This window comes from Oryzias melastigma, linkage group LG18 (assembly GCF_002922805.2).
Source record: "Oryzias melastigma strain HK-1 linkage group LG18, ASM292280v2, whole genome shotgun sequence".
NCBI lineage: Eukaryota > Metazoa > Chordata > Actinopteri > Beloniformes > Adrianichthyidae > Oryzias > Oryzias melastigma.
The window spans coordinates 102,138-116,408 of NC_050529.1; the positions used below are offsets into that span (position 1 = coordinate 102,138).

The 14,271-nt window shown below is 46.4% G+C and overlaps 1 pseudogene; it reads right to left on the minus strand.

Annotated features, from left to right (window-relative positions):
- Positions 1–5,796: 5,796 nt before the first annotated feature.
- Positions 5,797–14,271, minus strand: part of LOC112141487 — a 25,658-nt pseudogene continuing 17,183 nt past the window's right edge.

The following is a 14,271-nucleotide window of genomic DNA, read 5'->3' on the forward strand; positions in this document are numbered from 1 at the left end:
GGCAACCACACTCTGAGCGCGCTCACTGAGCACTTAACCCTGCTGACCTCTGACCCCGGACGATTCGACGAGAACCGCTTCAGACGGCAGCTCGCTCTGTTCACCTGGACGCTGCAGGGCGCCGCCAACGCCCTGAAGGGGAACGTGTGGACCATACACAAGTCCAACAGCTACGCGCAACGATGAACTACACAACGATGAACTACACAATGATGAACACACAACGATGAACTACACAACGATGAACTACACAATGATGAACTACACAACGATGAACTACACAACGATGAACTACACAACGATGAACTACACAACGATGAACTACACAACGATGAACTACACAACTACACACTGAACAACACAACTTCACAGCCTTCTGTTTCCAGCCTCTTCATTGGTTCTTTCTCAGCTTTCTTCAGTTTAATCTCCAGTTTTCATGTGAAATCACAATCTGATCTTTGAGATCAGATTGTGATTGACTTTCAGATGACAGAACTGTGAGACTCTAAAGTCTTTCCTGAGACTTTGTGGATCTCAGGTAGATTTCAACCAGTTGTGTCGTACTGAAGGTTCTCTCATCTCCAGCATCACTAACAGTGAGATGAAGATTCCTCTCTTCGTCTCTTTCCCTCCATTTGTAGAGTTAGATAAGCTAATCTTTCCTTAACTGTTCTGGTATCTCCTGTCCGTCCTGGGATAGGATCTCTCCTTCATGTGGGAATCCCTAAGGTTTCTTCTTTTTTCCTGACTCAGGATTTTTAGGAGTTTTTCCTCACAGGGAGGGAGGGTCTAAGGGCAGGGATAACCAGTTTATTTAGTCTTGTAGCATGCTACGATGTCTTCTGACGTGTTTTCACTTCTCAAAGGATGAGAATGAAAGAAAAACTGCAAGTCCACTATAATTAGGAATAAATTCCGAGACTCAGACCTCCCAAGGCCATAAATTACCACTGTGGAGATTTTATCAAGACATTTGAGAATCTGGCCTCTCTTGGATGCTAAGAGGCCCAAATGAGGCCTTGAGCCCCAAAGGTCTGACACTTCCCAAGCCCTATTTCTTGATAAGGAAAACGCTGGACAACTCCTATGAAGGATTTATGGAAACAGAGATTTATCCTAAAAGGTCTTCAAAGAATCTTTCTGTCCCACTCACTGAAGGATCGATGGCAGACCTCTTTGGAATGTAAGGTTATTACTTTACGACTCCTTGGACCAAAGGAGGACCAGGAACTCAGAACAAGCTGAGATGAACCTTTGAATTTACAATTCTTTTATTCACAAATAAAGATTCTAAACATCTGTTCTTTTATTTGTGGTGTTGAATGTGAATAACATGAAAATGACTGAACTTTATTCACAGATTTCAACAGGAAGCAGACAAAACTTCCACTATAATCTCTGTTGTTCATGAATGTGTGATTTGTATCTGAATATGAGTTTAGACAACATTTAATCGTGAATTCATAAATATTTATTATTTGTTTCCACCAGCAGTGACACATCTGGCTCCTTACAAGATTAAAATGAAAATGTAAAATCAACGCTTTTCCACGACAGTCTTTCATATGGCACGTGCATGTGTTTGCTAGCCAAAAGAAATAATGGACAAAATTTAAAATACATGAACACAAAACTAGGCAAAAATATATATTTATAATTTTTTTAAGAGCTATTTGAATAACAGACCGAAACAACATGCTAAATAACCCATACAACATGAAAGATAGTAAGACGTTCGGGATAACGTGGCTCCGCCTCTGCAGCTCTCTCTTCTCTGAGAGGGCGGGGGGCGTGGTCTCCTACCTCAACACTATCAGGAGCCGTGCGCACATCCGGTTTTTCAAAATAAAATAACAAAAATGATAAAATTCAAACAATAAAGAAAATAGACTTAAAACTGAAATAAAATTGTTGTCAGAGCATTTTAACTTCGTTTCACGTGCACACTCTCACTTTGGTTCAGTTGGAGTTCAGGTTTGAGCAGAGAACAGCTCTAGGAAGAAGAGGGAAACTTCTTCAGATCTTTTTTTTGGTCTTGTTTTTATTTCAACTTACCCCACGTAACTAAGTTTGTGCCAAGACCGTTTTTATTTTCTTTATCTTTTTGGTGACTGTCGTGCATTTTTCTTTTAACTATTTTGAAGCTCATCACCACCTGTGTTTCTTATTTTTGAAACTGATTGAACGATCCGCTTTGAGACTAAACTCCAGTGAACTTTAAATCCAGCACGCTTTTTCGACGACCATCCACTCTTTTGGCTGTGCAAACCCAGATGACCACCAGAACTTCAGCCCATCTGGTCGTAAGCTCCAGAAGAGTCTTCGACCGTTCTCCTACACCCTGCGCCAAAGCTGCTGCTGCTTTCATCTCATCAGCCTCAGGAGAAACACCTTTGTCTGGTGAGCTGTGAAAGTCCAGTCCAAGTCCAGCTTCGAGCCACCGTGGTGAGGAGACCCTCTCAGCAAAACTGTTGCGGTTTGATGTGGTCATAACAGCCAATTTGATTTATCCAGACTAGAGTCTTGAACAGTTTAACGTCATTGTTTTCTTTAGATTACAATTTTTCTCTTAAACCGTTCTGAGGCATTACTTTGCTCATCCACCGACTTTCTCACACACACATAAACACTACATTGATTTTCTTTGTTTGTGTTGTATATATTTTTATGCTTATCTCTTAATAATAACCTGAGACAGACTGGAGACCTGTCCAGGGTGTACCCCGCCTTCGCCCATCAGTAGCCGGGATAGGCTCCGGCACCCCCGCGACCCCGGAAGGGAAGAAGCGGCCAAGAAGATGGATGGATGTCTTAATAAATATCAAAAAGGCAGTCGTTGTCCATCTTGTTCTTTCTTTGTGATACGGTCCCTTCAGATGAGAATTTACTTCCTGAAGTGTTGAGATTGATTTTGAAGATTACTCTTTAATCAATTTTAAAGCTAAAATTGATAAACTTTCATCATTGAGTAATTTTTCCTTCTTTAATGAAGATGGTTTCCCCTTTACGAGACAAAGTCAGATTCTTCATTGAACTTGACCCTTTCACGCTACCGTCTGTTTAGTTTTTAACATATTTTATGTCTAATTTTCTGCATCTGTAAAATTACTGGCATGAAGCCCAATGAGGGAGTTTTTCTCATGTTGAGCTTCATAAATAAAATTGAATTAGATTTTTGAGGAATGTCTCCTCTCTGTCCCTATTGGCCGGTGTCCACAGTGTCCCTGCACTTCCATTGGAGCTTCGACCAGTCGGACTGAACCATTTTAAAATAAGAAACGGGGGGGGGGGGGTCCTCCGGACGCTGATGTTTCCAAAACTAAAAAGCGATTTTGTTTCCATGTACAGAAGCTGAAAACGGCCTGCAACACTTTATTTCCATTGGATGGTTTTCTCGTTATAACGAAATATGATCTCGTCATTATAAGAAATCCAAATCTGTTCTCTCATGATAATAAGATCATGAGAGAGGATATTTCTTGTTAGCATAAGAACGCTGAAAAACTGTTTTTATGGTGATCACGGTAAATCCACTGGGAGATCCGGGGGAACTAAAGGTTAGAGTTTTAGGATTTTGTCATTGCTCACATAAGGTTTATAATGGTGTTAGTGCTTTAATCCCCTCATTTATCCACGTTTATCACTTTGTTTCTAATTTTACATTCCGTGGTTTCCCGACTCGTGTTTGTGCTACAGAACCAGAATGTTTTCATTCAGTTTATTGAAGAGGTTAGTGATTTATATTCATCAGTCAACTGGTGTCTCTCAGGAGTTGATATATTCCACATCATTTCAGACATATCACGCTCAGCAGCTCCAGTATCAAATCCCCGCCCATCTTTGATTCTGTATCGGTCAATTGTTATCATGTTAGCTTTAGCATGACTCGTAGCGGTTTTCCTTTCTATCGTCAAAGATCAAGTCACTGACTCAACCTTCCAGTGAGCAGAAAGAGAAAAGAGGTTAAAATCATACAAAGCAAATATGAGAGAAATGGATGCACAACCCTATCATGTGACCATCATGTTAGCCTCATCTTTACTCCATTTCCCATCAGCCACTGCCTGCTGCTCCCAGACCTCATCAACTGTCTTCATTCAGTGATCACCAGCAAACATATGTAAGCAGCACCAGATATGGTCAGTGTGAAGTCTTCAGTCTGTTATTGGGTTTGTTCTGAGTGTTACCTTGATGATCTACCTGTGTTTTCTGTTCTTACCTGTCCTGAGTCTGATCTTACCTGTCCTGACTCTGATCTTACCTGTCCTGACTCTAATCTTACCTGTCCTGACTCTGATCTTACCTGTCCTGACTCTGATCTTACCTGTCCTGACTCTAATCTTACCTGTCCTGACTCTGATCTTACATCTCCAGACTCTGATCTTACCTGTCCTGACTCTGATCTTACATCTCCAGACTCTGATCTTACCTGTCCTGACTCTGTTCTTGGTAAATGGTAAACGGCATATACTTGTATAGCGCTTTCTACCCTCCTTCGAGGGCCCAAAGCGCTTCACAGTCACAGACCCATTCACTCATTCACACATTCACCCATTTACACATTCACCCATTCACACATTCACGCATTGGTGGTGGCTCCACTGCCGAACACTGGCGCCAACCTCCCACCAGAGGCAATTCGGGGTTCAGTGTCTTGCCCAAGGACACTTCGACACATGGGCGGGCAAGGCGGGAATCGAACCCGCTCACTTCTGATCAGGAGTCGACTGCCCTACCACTGCACCACGGCCGCCCTTACCTGTTAAATCTTGTTTCTCATGGATCCAAACACCTCTGTATCTTCATCACAGGTTAATGATTTGCTGAAATATTTTTTTCGGTTTAATCATTCATAGTTCGGAACCTCTGTTGCACCATTGACTGCATCATCACGATGTCACACAGGTATCAGAGGTTCAGCGTGTCATCAGAATTGTTGGATCCACAGCTGCTCTGTATAAACACCATTTCCCAGAATCCCCTCCTCCCTGGAGCTTTGGACTCGTCACTGGCAGTGATCTCTACTACAGAGAGACTTTAACTCTGAAGAAAGAACAGGAAGGTTCTACAAACAGAACATTCATGTGTTTCTGCAGAACGAGCAGCACAGACGTCATTCAGAAGGAAAAGGAAGTCAGTAACAACAATCTTGGTGTTTTTTATGCTACAGTTTGTAAATGGAATAAAAATACTGAAATGAAAATGTAAATACATTTTATCTGTTGTCCATCAAATGATGGATCAGCTGATCTGTAGAGTTCATATGTTTGTAAATCTGACTGATGACATCAGAGCCTCACCTGCCGTGAACCTCACCCCACGTCAGAGCTCAGTGCCTTGCTCAAGGACTCTGACACATGAGGGGGTCAGACAGGAATTGAACCTGTGATCTGTCAGTCAGAGGTCGACCGCTCTACCTCTGGACCACCGTTTCCTTGTTCAATAACCTAAAGTCTATTTAAGTCGTTTTAATCGACATTCCTGATAGAATGTTGTGTTTGAGAATAAATCTGATGGTTTGATAATAAACTCTTAGATTAAAAAGATGAACATTCACTTCATTCATCTGAATATGTTCATGTTTTTGGGTCATTTCTATCATGAAGGAGTTCTAGTGAGAACTTAGAGAATCTATGATCAGAACAGCTGACCCGTTTACCTGAGGGATATCAGAACCGTGTAGTTACAGCTCAGTCCAGAACAGAACCACACAGAACACCTGACCCGTTCACCTGAGGAATGTCAGAACCGTGCAGTTACAGGTGAGTCCAGAACAGAACCACACAGAAAACTTGCAGCTTTTATAAAGAATTTATTCAATATATCAATAATTTCATATTATTTATAACTATCTGACTACTTTGTACAGAGCCAGGCCTCGAGAGAGAGAGGCGTGCACGTGTCACAGGCGTGTGCACGTGTCAAAGACAAATCACAACTCATACGTGATGAAGCGTTTCTGTCAGATTCTGCTGAGTGCACGTGTGAGAGTGCACGTGTGAGAGTGCACTCATAGCTTTAGGAGTCAGAATATTGTTTCTGTATTTTCCAGCAGAACCAACAGACTGGATCCTGTCAAAGGAACGGTCCAAAGCATTGTGGGTAGATGAGTTATCTGGTAAAAGTAAAGGCCCCGCCCACACCTGTTCTCCAGGTGTGTTTTGGGGAGTTCTAGCTCCACCACAGGTAAACTTGTTCATTGAATACATTTTAATCTTTCGGCTGAAGCCTGGAATTGTGGGAGATGAAGTTAAATTAAAACCTGCTTTCAGAATCTAGATCAGAAACCTGCAGGTGTGAATCTTACATCACTTCCTGTCACCAACATTTCCTGACGGTTCTTAAACGTCTGAACCGTTAAAACTCCATGATCCTGTTGTCAATAGAAAATGAGGAGAAGTGAGTTTTACTCTGAGGACACGACGAACTGCTGCTGCTTTATAGGTTGAATAACGTTTCAGTAGGGGGCGCCGTGTCCTCAGACACTGGAGAGTAGTTTACTATCAAACAAAACTAAAGAAAAAGAAAACTTCAGATCATGTGTGGTACGGATGGTAAAGTTCTGATCAGGAATGTTTCTTTTTCTTTCATTTTTACCATTAAAATAAATATTTTCTTTTTCGTAAACATTTGTAATGTTGTTATTGTTATTAACATCCAATGAGAAACTCTGAGCGTGAAATACTTTAGGGAAGTGATGCATTCTCATCCATGTGGGATACTGATCAGGTAACTGGTACTGATCAGGTAACTGGTACAGATCAGGTAGTGCCACACATCACGTGTTTCCTCCAGAAATCAACAGGAATACGTTAAAAAATCATCCGAACAGCAGAACAGGATTGTGGGAGTTTGTAGTCCATTTTTTATCAGAGAACAGGAAAAGTTCATGTAGGTTAATGCGGACATTGTGGGCCTGTTATTAAAGAAGTGATCAAAAACAAGAGGGATTGTGGGTATTGTAGTGTAAAAAAGCATTTTGAAGCTGATGTCCAGTTTGACTGTAAGCCCTAAACAGACTGTGTGTTTGAGCCCCATCTTTGTATTTACAACCACACAAGTCTGCACACACATGAACACGCACACGTCTACACGCACACGTCTACATGCACACGTCTACACGCACACACTGAAACACATTCTCTCTCTCTTACACACCCCGACCCAGTAACACACTGTCACCCTCAAACACACACATATTCACACTCTCATGCACTAACACACACACACACACACACACACACACACCTGGTCAGATGTAGTAAATGGTTGAATAAATAGATCCATCGGTACATAAACAGGTTCATGACCCAGCTGACCTCTACGACCCCTGAAGTTCCACTTCCTGTAAACACAGGAAGTCCTTCAGCTGTCTGGATTCTGCTCCTGGTTCCCATGGTAACAGTATCTGGTTTCCGTGGTAACAGTGTCTGGTTTCCATGGTAACCGTATCCATGGAGAAAGTTTAAAAACAAAGACCAAAATCTGATCTTCATGTGGTCGAGTCTCCTGCAGTAGCAGGGGGAGGGGCTGGTCCTCATGGGAGTGGTCAGCTGATCAGAGTCTCTCGCGGGCGGGGACCCAGATGTAGGGCCCGCTCTGCTCCTCGATGACCATCTTCACCTGGTGGTAGATCTCATCGAAGCTATCCCCCTGAACCACAGCTGGACACAAGCAGAGTCAGCACAAAGCTCCTCCCCTTTTACAAGAACAGGTGAGTCTTACCTGTGAAGCACTCCAGGAAGTCCTGCTCCAGTTTGATGGCTCGGTCCAGAGCTTTCCTGGCCTGATCCTCGGAGAGACGCTTGTTCAGATCCCTGCAGACAACTCGGGTCAGTGACAAACACCACTTTCCTGGCTCTAGAAGAGCTCAGGAGGAGCTCGGGGAGAACTCTAAAAGAACCCCAGAGGAACTCCAGAGGTACTCCAGAAGAACTTCAGAGGAACTCCAAAAGAACTCCAAAAGAACTCCAGAGGAACTCCAAAAGAACTCCAGAGGAACTCCAGAGGAACCCCAGAAGAACTCCAGAGGAGCTCCAGAGAAACTCCAAAGAACTCCAGAGGAACCCTGGAGGAACCCCACAGGAACCCTAGAGGAACTCCAGAGGATCCCAAGAGGCACACCAGAGGAACTCCAAAGGAACTCCAAAAGAACTCCAAAAGAACTCCAGAGGAACTCCAAAGGAACTCTAGAGGAACTCCAGAAGAACTCTACAGAAACTCCAGAAGAACTCTAGAGGAGCTCCAGAAGACCTCCAGAGGAACTCCAGAAGAACTCCAGAGGAACTCGAAAAGAACTCCATAGGAACTCCAAAGGAACCCCAGAAGAACTCCAGAGGAGCTCCAGAGAAACTCCAATGAACTCCAGAGGAACCCCAGAGGAACCCCACAGGAACTCCAGAGGAACTCCAAAGGAACTCCAGAGGGACTCCAGAAGAACTCTAGAGGAACTCCAGAAGAACTCTAGAGGAGCTCCAGAAGACCTCCAGAGATTTAACGACTGACTTACAGGATGTTCTCCAGAGACCGCGGGCGGATGAAGATGGAGATGGGGTGGAGCAGAGACGCCTGCAGCCTCCTCACGGCGTTGGCAGACACGTCCAGGATGCAGTGTTTCCCCTGTGGACAGATGAGGTCATCATCACCACAGAGGAACATCTCTGAACAGGTTCAGCCACACTTCAGCAGGACGTTCAAACATCTCAGAGTTTAAGGATCAACTTTTCATTCCTAAAACCTCCAAACAGCAGCAGCTTCATCAGAGATCAGTGTAATTCTTCCTTCAGGAGTTCCTCAGGGATCCGTTCTAGAGTCTCTTCTTTTTCCCTTATTTTCCTTTTCTCCTTCAAAGGGGTTTAAGCTAACATGTGGAGCCACCTTACTGACCACCAGGGGGCGTGTTAGAACAGGAAGTCTCCATCTTTGACTTTAGTATGAAACACTTCATGAAAAAAAGGATAATTGTTTTATTTTTAGCATTGTGCCCATTGTCAGGAAATACTGAGTTTGATGATGTCATCTGTTCATTTATGCTAAAACAGTCTGTAAATAAACCAGCGGGTCACATGACCTCAGTGGTTATTTATCTGACCGGTAAACCGCCTGTAAGAAGAACTGGTCATGGACAACTGTTAGACCGTACAGTCAATCATTTATGCAGATGACACACTCCTGTTCTTCAGACCAGACCACATGGAGGGATACAAGAACCAGATCTTCATCTTTGAGTCCCTCAGAACGATATAAATCTATCTCTGAGAAATACTGGAGAGGACCACTGACCTTCAAACCTTCATTTTCTTCTGTTCACTTCAGACTGATGATTGTTCCTGTGAGGAACCTCAGGAGAATACCGTCCTCCTCAGGTCTACCTCAGAGGAACTGATGCCTAAGGAGGTCCTGGTTTCACCTCCATAGTGATGTTTCTGACACATCTGAGTACAGAGGTCATAGATAACACTTAAATTTCACGATGGTGCTGCTGGTAGCTAACCCCCTCAGCATGAGGTCTGCTGATGGGCTAGAGGGTCATTTCAGATCCAAGCTGGACTACCTTTTTGTTACAGTGACTGGAGTATGTTCTTGACCAATCAGAACCCAGAACCGTTTGGACATTTGGACCTTTTCCATCTGGACAGCTTTCTGTTTGAACATTTACATCTCCTTGGAAGGAGACACATGAACCGTCCCATGAACCTGGACCAGTAACGTTGTCTCTATGGTAACCATGTTCCTCACCTGCTCAGCCACCTGTCGCACGCTCTGCACCGACGTCCCGTACAGGTGGTTGTTGTACTGCCCCGCCTCAATGAAGCGGTGCGACTGGATGTCCCGCTCCATCTGTTCCCGCGATGAGACGAAGTGGTAGTCCCGCCCGTCCATCTCGTAGTCCCTGCGGGGGCGGGTGGTGTCTGTGGGCGGAGACAGACATGTCTGACTTCCTGTTTGGGGCGTTCTCTCATCACCTCTGAAGGAGGAGACTCACGAGGAACGCAGGAGCCGAACTTGTCCGGGAAGTCGGACAGCAGGTCGTCGTTGACCCGGTCTTTGGTCGGTCCCAGGATGATGACGGGTCGAGCGTAGTCCACTGAGGACAAACAAAGCTTTATTTACAATGTTCAGGTACGCAGAGAGAAGTTCTGAGGAGACAAGGACATTGGTTCTGTGGAGAACACCGAGGACAGATCCTCTGCTCTAGAACATCTGAGGAACGTTCTGAAGGAATCTCTGAGATGAAGGAGTTTCTTCAAATGTTCAAACCAAGAGGAGACTGACCTTCGATCTGAGTGACCAGCTCGTAGCTGTGCACGAACCCTTCTCGCCCTACAGGAGAAACAGAGAAGGTTACTTACTTAGATCCTGATGGGGCTTTGGTTCAGCGGGCGGTACCATGAGCCACCAGTTACCTTTGCTCTTCATGCGGGACCACTCCTTCCTCTCCACCCTGAAACAAAAGACGTGTCCTTAGACTTACATGACCAGGTGAACCTCCAACTCTACCGAGCTCATGGACGCTGACCTGTGTTTGGACGGGATGTACCCCAGCTCCTCCAGCTCCCCCTGCTGGTTGACCCGTCGGGCCTGCCACCACTCGTCATCGGCGCTGTCAATCACATGCAGGACCTCCCCGAAGTTAAAGTCCAGAGCCTGAGACAGCACGCCGCAGTCCCACTGCTTATCGTAGTCAAAGAGTGCCCTGCAGACCGCCAGAGCCTCAGTCAGGGCGGAGCTACACCTGTCAGGTCCTCCACCTGTTGGCTTCAAGGTTACCTGATGTAGAAGGTCCTGCTGGTCCTCAGGCTGCTGGACTGGCTGTTCATCATCTGCTCCCGGAGGTCGTGGATCTTGGCCTCAAAGCGGCTGTACTCTGCAGGAAACAGAAAGACCAAGGACCAAGGAGGACCAAGGCTGAGTCCAGATGATCGAGGACCAGCTGACTGAAGACCAGCTGACCATAGATCAGCTGACCAAAGACCAGCTGACCCAAGACCAGCTAACCAAAGACCTGTAAACCAAAGACCAGCTGATCAAAGACCAGCTGACCATAGACCAGCTGACCAAAGACCAGCTAATCAAAGACCAGCTGACCCAAGACCAGCTAACCCAAGACCCGTTAACCAAAGACCAGCTGATCAAAGACTAGCTGAACCAAGACCCGCTGACCCAAGACCAGCTGACCATGGGCTGTCAGTCCATCTGTTGTCATGGTAATTTGACTGTTGAATGAAGGTGGTTTGAGTCAGTGAGGGTCTCATGGTGGGAGTGTCTCCTGGTCTTACCTTCAGGTCTGTACTGAGACACGATGGTCACCGTCTGCCCGGCGTTCTTTAGAGCCGCGGCGGCCTGTTCGTGAGTGGCGTACCTCAGGTCCACGCCGTTCACCTGCATATGAAGAAGATGGTAAACCATCATCAAAGACCAGCAGGGTCACAGTTTCCTGAGCTCAATCTTAGTGCCCCCTGCTGGTAAACTTATTACACTGATGATTGGGTTCATGGAACCAGAACTATAAACGGAACCAAAGCTATAGTGGATCCAGGTCTTCAAAGTCCAGGACCAGATCTTTACCAATGGCAATCCTGAAACCAGTCCCTAGACCAGAAAGTTCTTTCAAAGACCATGCTGTGGTCCAAAAGACCAGATCTAACCCAGAACTGTGTAGTTCTGGACCTGCTGGATCCAGAATGACCCAGAATCAGGAAAAGAACAACTGAAGGAGAGATTTGGATCTGGCAGAACCTGAAGATCAGGAGGGTGTCACACTTCAGACTCAGATGGAGCTGAAGGTCCAAAGAAAACAGATTTATGACTCCTGGATAAGACAATTATTTATGTTCGGAGTTGACATGACAACGATTTATGAATGATTCTCTACACAAAATGAAAGAAGGAGAAAAGAAAAGAAGGTTTTAAATATTTGTATCTGAAGTTTGTAGGAATTAACAATAAACTCAACTGGAAGTTCAAATCTTCTAAACAGTAAAACAAACATTCAGACCAGAAACTCAGCAGTACTGCAGACTTCCAGTTTGTAAGAACATCGTGATGGATGATGGATGATGGATGGATGGATGATGGATGATGGATGGATGATGGATGATGGATGGATAGATGGATGGATGTTCTGACTCCCCCCCCCCTTGAATCCTCAGACCCCGACCCGTAAGACAGACGTTCAGCTTCTTCTCTGTGACTCAGAGAAAACCAGAATAACCAGAATCCTCTTTTGACCTTCACCTTTTGGACTCTAACCACCTCCTAAACCAGTTTCTGGATTTCACCTTGATCCTTTATATCAATATACTGATTCCTTCATCAGACACCGATTTAACTGACCCACCTGCTGGACCCGCCCACCTACAGGATCTGGTGTTAGCTCCACCTTTCCCGTGATTCTGGCAGATCTTTGATAAAACACGTGAGGTTAAGAACCCCCGACAGATCAGAACTGTAGTTCTGACAGACCTGAGTAGCAGCAGAATCTGGTCCTGGAAACAGAACCCTCAGAACATCTTGTACTCACACTCAGGATCTGGTCCTGGAACCAGAACCCTTAGAACCTTCAGAGTCTCATGTACTCACACTTAGGATCTGGTCTCCTTTGCGGAGGTCTCCGCTCAGGTCTGCCGGTCCTCCAGCGAGGATGAAGGAGATGAAGATCCCCTCGCCATCCTCCCCCCCCACAATGTTGAAGCCCAGACCGGTGGAGCCGCGCTGGATGCAGACTCTGCGGGGCTCCCGGGAGTAGTCGTCCTCTCCCATCATGCCTCTGGGGATGGGGGAGTAGCGGCGTGGCGAGGGTGGGGGCAGGACTTGTGGGTAGTCGCACATGTAGTCCGGCTCCATGTAGGCTGGAGGGACCAGGACAAGCTGCAGTGAAGGTTCTCAGAAAGGTGAAGGGAACGGCGGGGTACCTACAGCTGGTCAGGTCCGGGGGGCTGTACCGCTCCACCTGGTTGATGTACTGAGAGGTGGGCGTGGCCACCTTCAGGTAGACCACCTCGCCCGTGTTCTTCAGCGCGGCCACGGCGTCTTCATGCAGGACGTTCTCCAGAGACATGTGGTTCACCTGCAGGTCAGAGCTCAGGTGAGCCTGCGGTTCTGACCGTGTGCTGGTTTGTACCGGACCTACCGCCAGGATCTTGTCTCCGATCTGCAGCCGGCCGTCGCGGTGCGCGGCTCCGCCCTCGATGATCTTGGTCACATAGATGCTGTTGTCTCCAGGAACGTGCTGGTTCCCCACTCCTCCTGCTATGCTGAAGCCCAGACCTGGAACAAACCAGAACCAGAACCATGTTAGTGCTGGTTCCCCACTCCTCCTGCTATGCTGAAGCCCAGACCTGGAACAAACCAGAACCAGAACCAGATTAGTGCTGGTTCCCTGCACCTCCTGCCATGTTGAAGCCCAGACCTGGACCTCTCAACAAGAGAACCGTTGACATGGTCCAGTTCTGATCACAGAAGTACCAGAACAGGAACCTGGTCAGTGCTGGTTCTTCAGAATCTAAATGTCCTGTTCTGATTGGAGGAGAATCATCAGATCCAGAACCCAGTTCCCTTTAGTTCTAATAAGGATGTTTGGACCTCTCTGATCTTTATCGGCAGAACTTCAGTAGAACCAACAGAACTTCTTGCAGGTTCGACCCAAACATCAACGTTTTCCAGAGAAGACGGTTAGAACTTTTCCTGGACCTCTGAGCTGCTGGAACCGGTTCTCCGTCCGTACCTTTGGGTCCTTTGATGAGCTTTATCTGGGTGACCCGCTCACTGGGCGAGCGTCTCCTCAGGACGTACAGCCTGACCACAGGCCCCGCCTCCTTCAGGGCCTCCACGGCGAACGAGTGCGTGACCTCACGGACGTCCACGTCGTTGACGAACACGATGCTGTCGTTGACCCTGAAGAGAAGCTGAAGGTCAGACACGCCCCCCCCTCAGAACAGGAGCAGCTGGGCGGGGCTCACCTGAGGCGGCCGTCCTGAGCCGCCGCCCCTCCAGGGATGATCTTAGTGATGAAGATGGACGGGTCATCGCCGATGTGAGGGTTATCAGTCCCTCCGGCGATGCTGAAGCCCAGACCAGAGTTCCCCTGAGAATGAGAGACCCCCCATTAGAAAGGAGTAAACACCTGAGGAACCCTACAAAGATACCTCCTGAAACCCCCCATCAGACCAGGGTAAACACCTGAGAACAGGAGACCCCCCCATTAGAATGGAGTTAACACCTGAGAAACCCTCCAAAGATACTAGCTGACACCCCCCATCAGACCAGGGT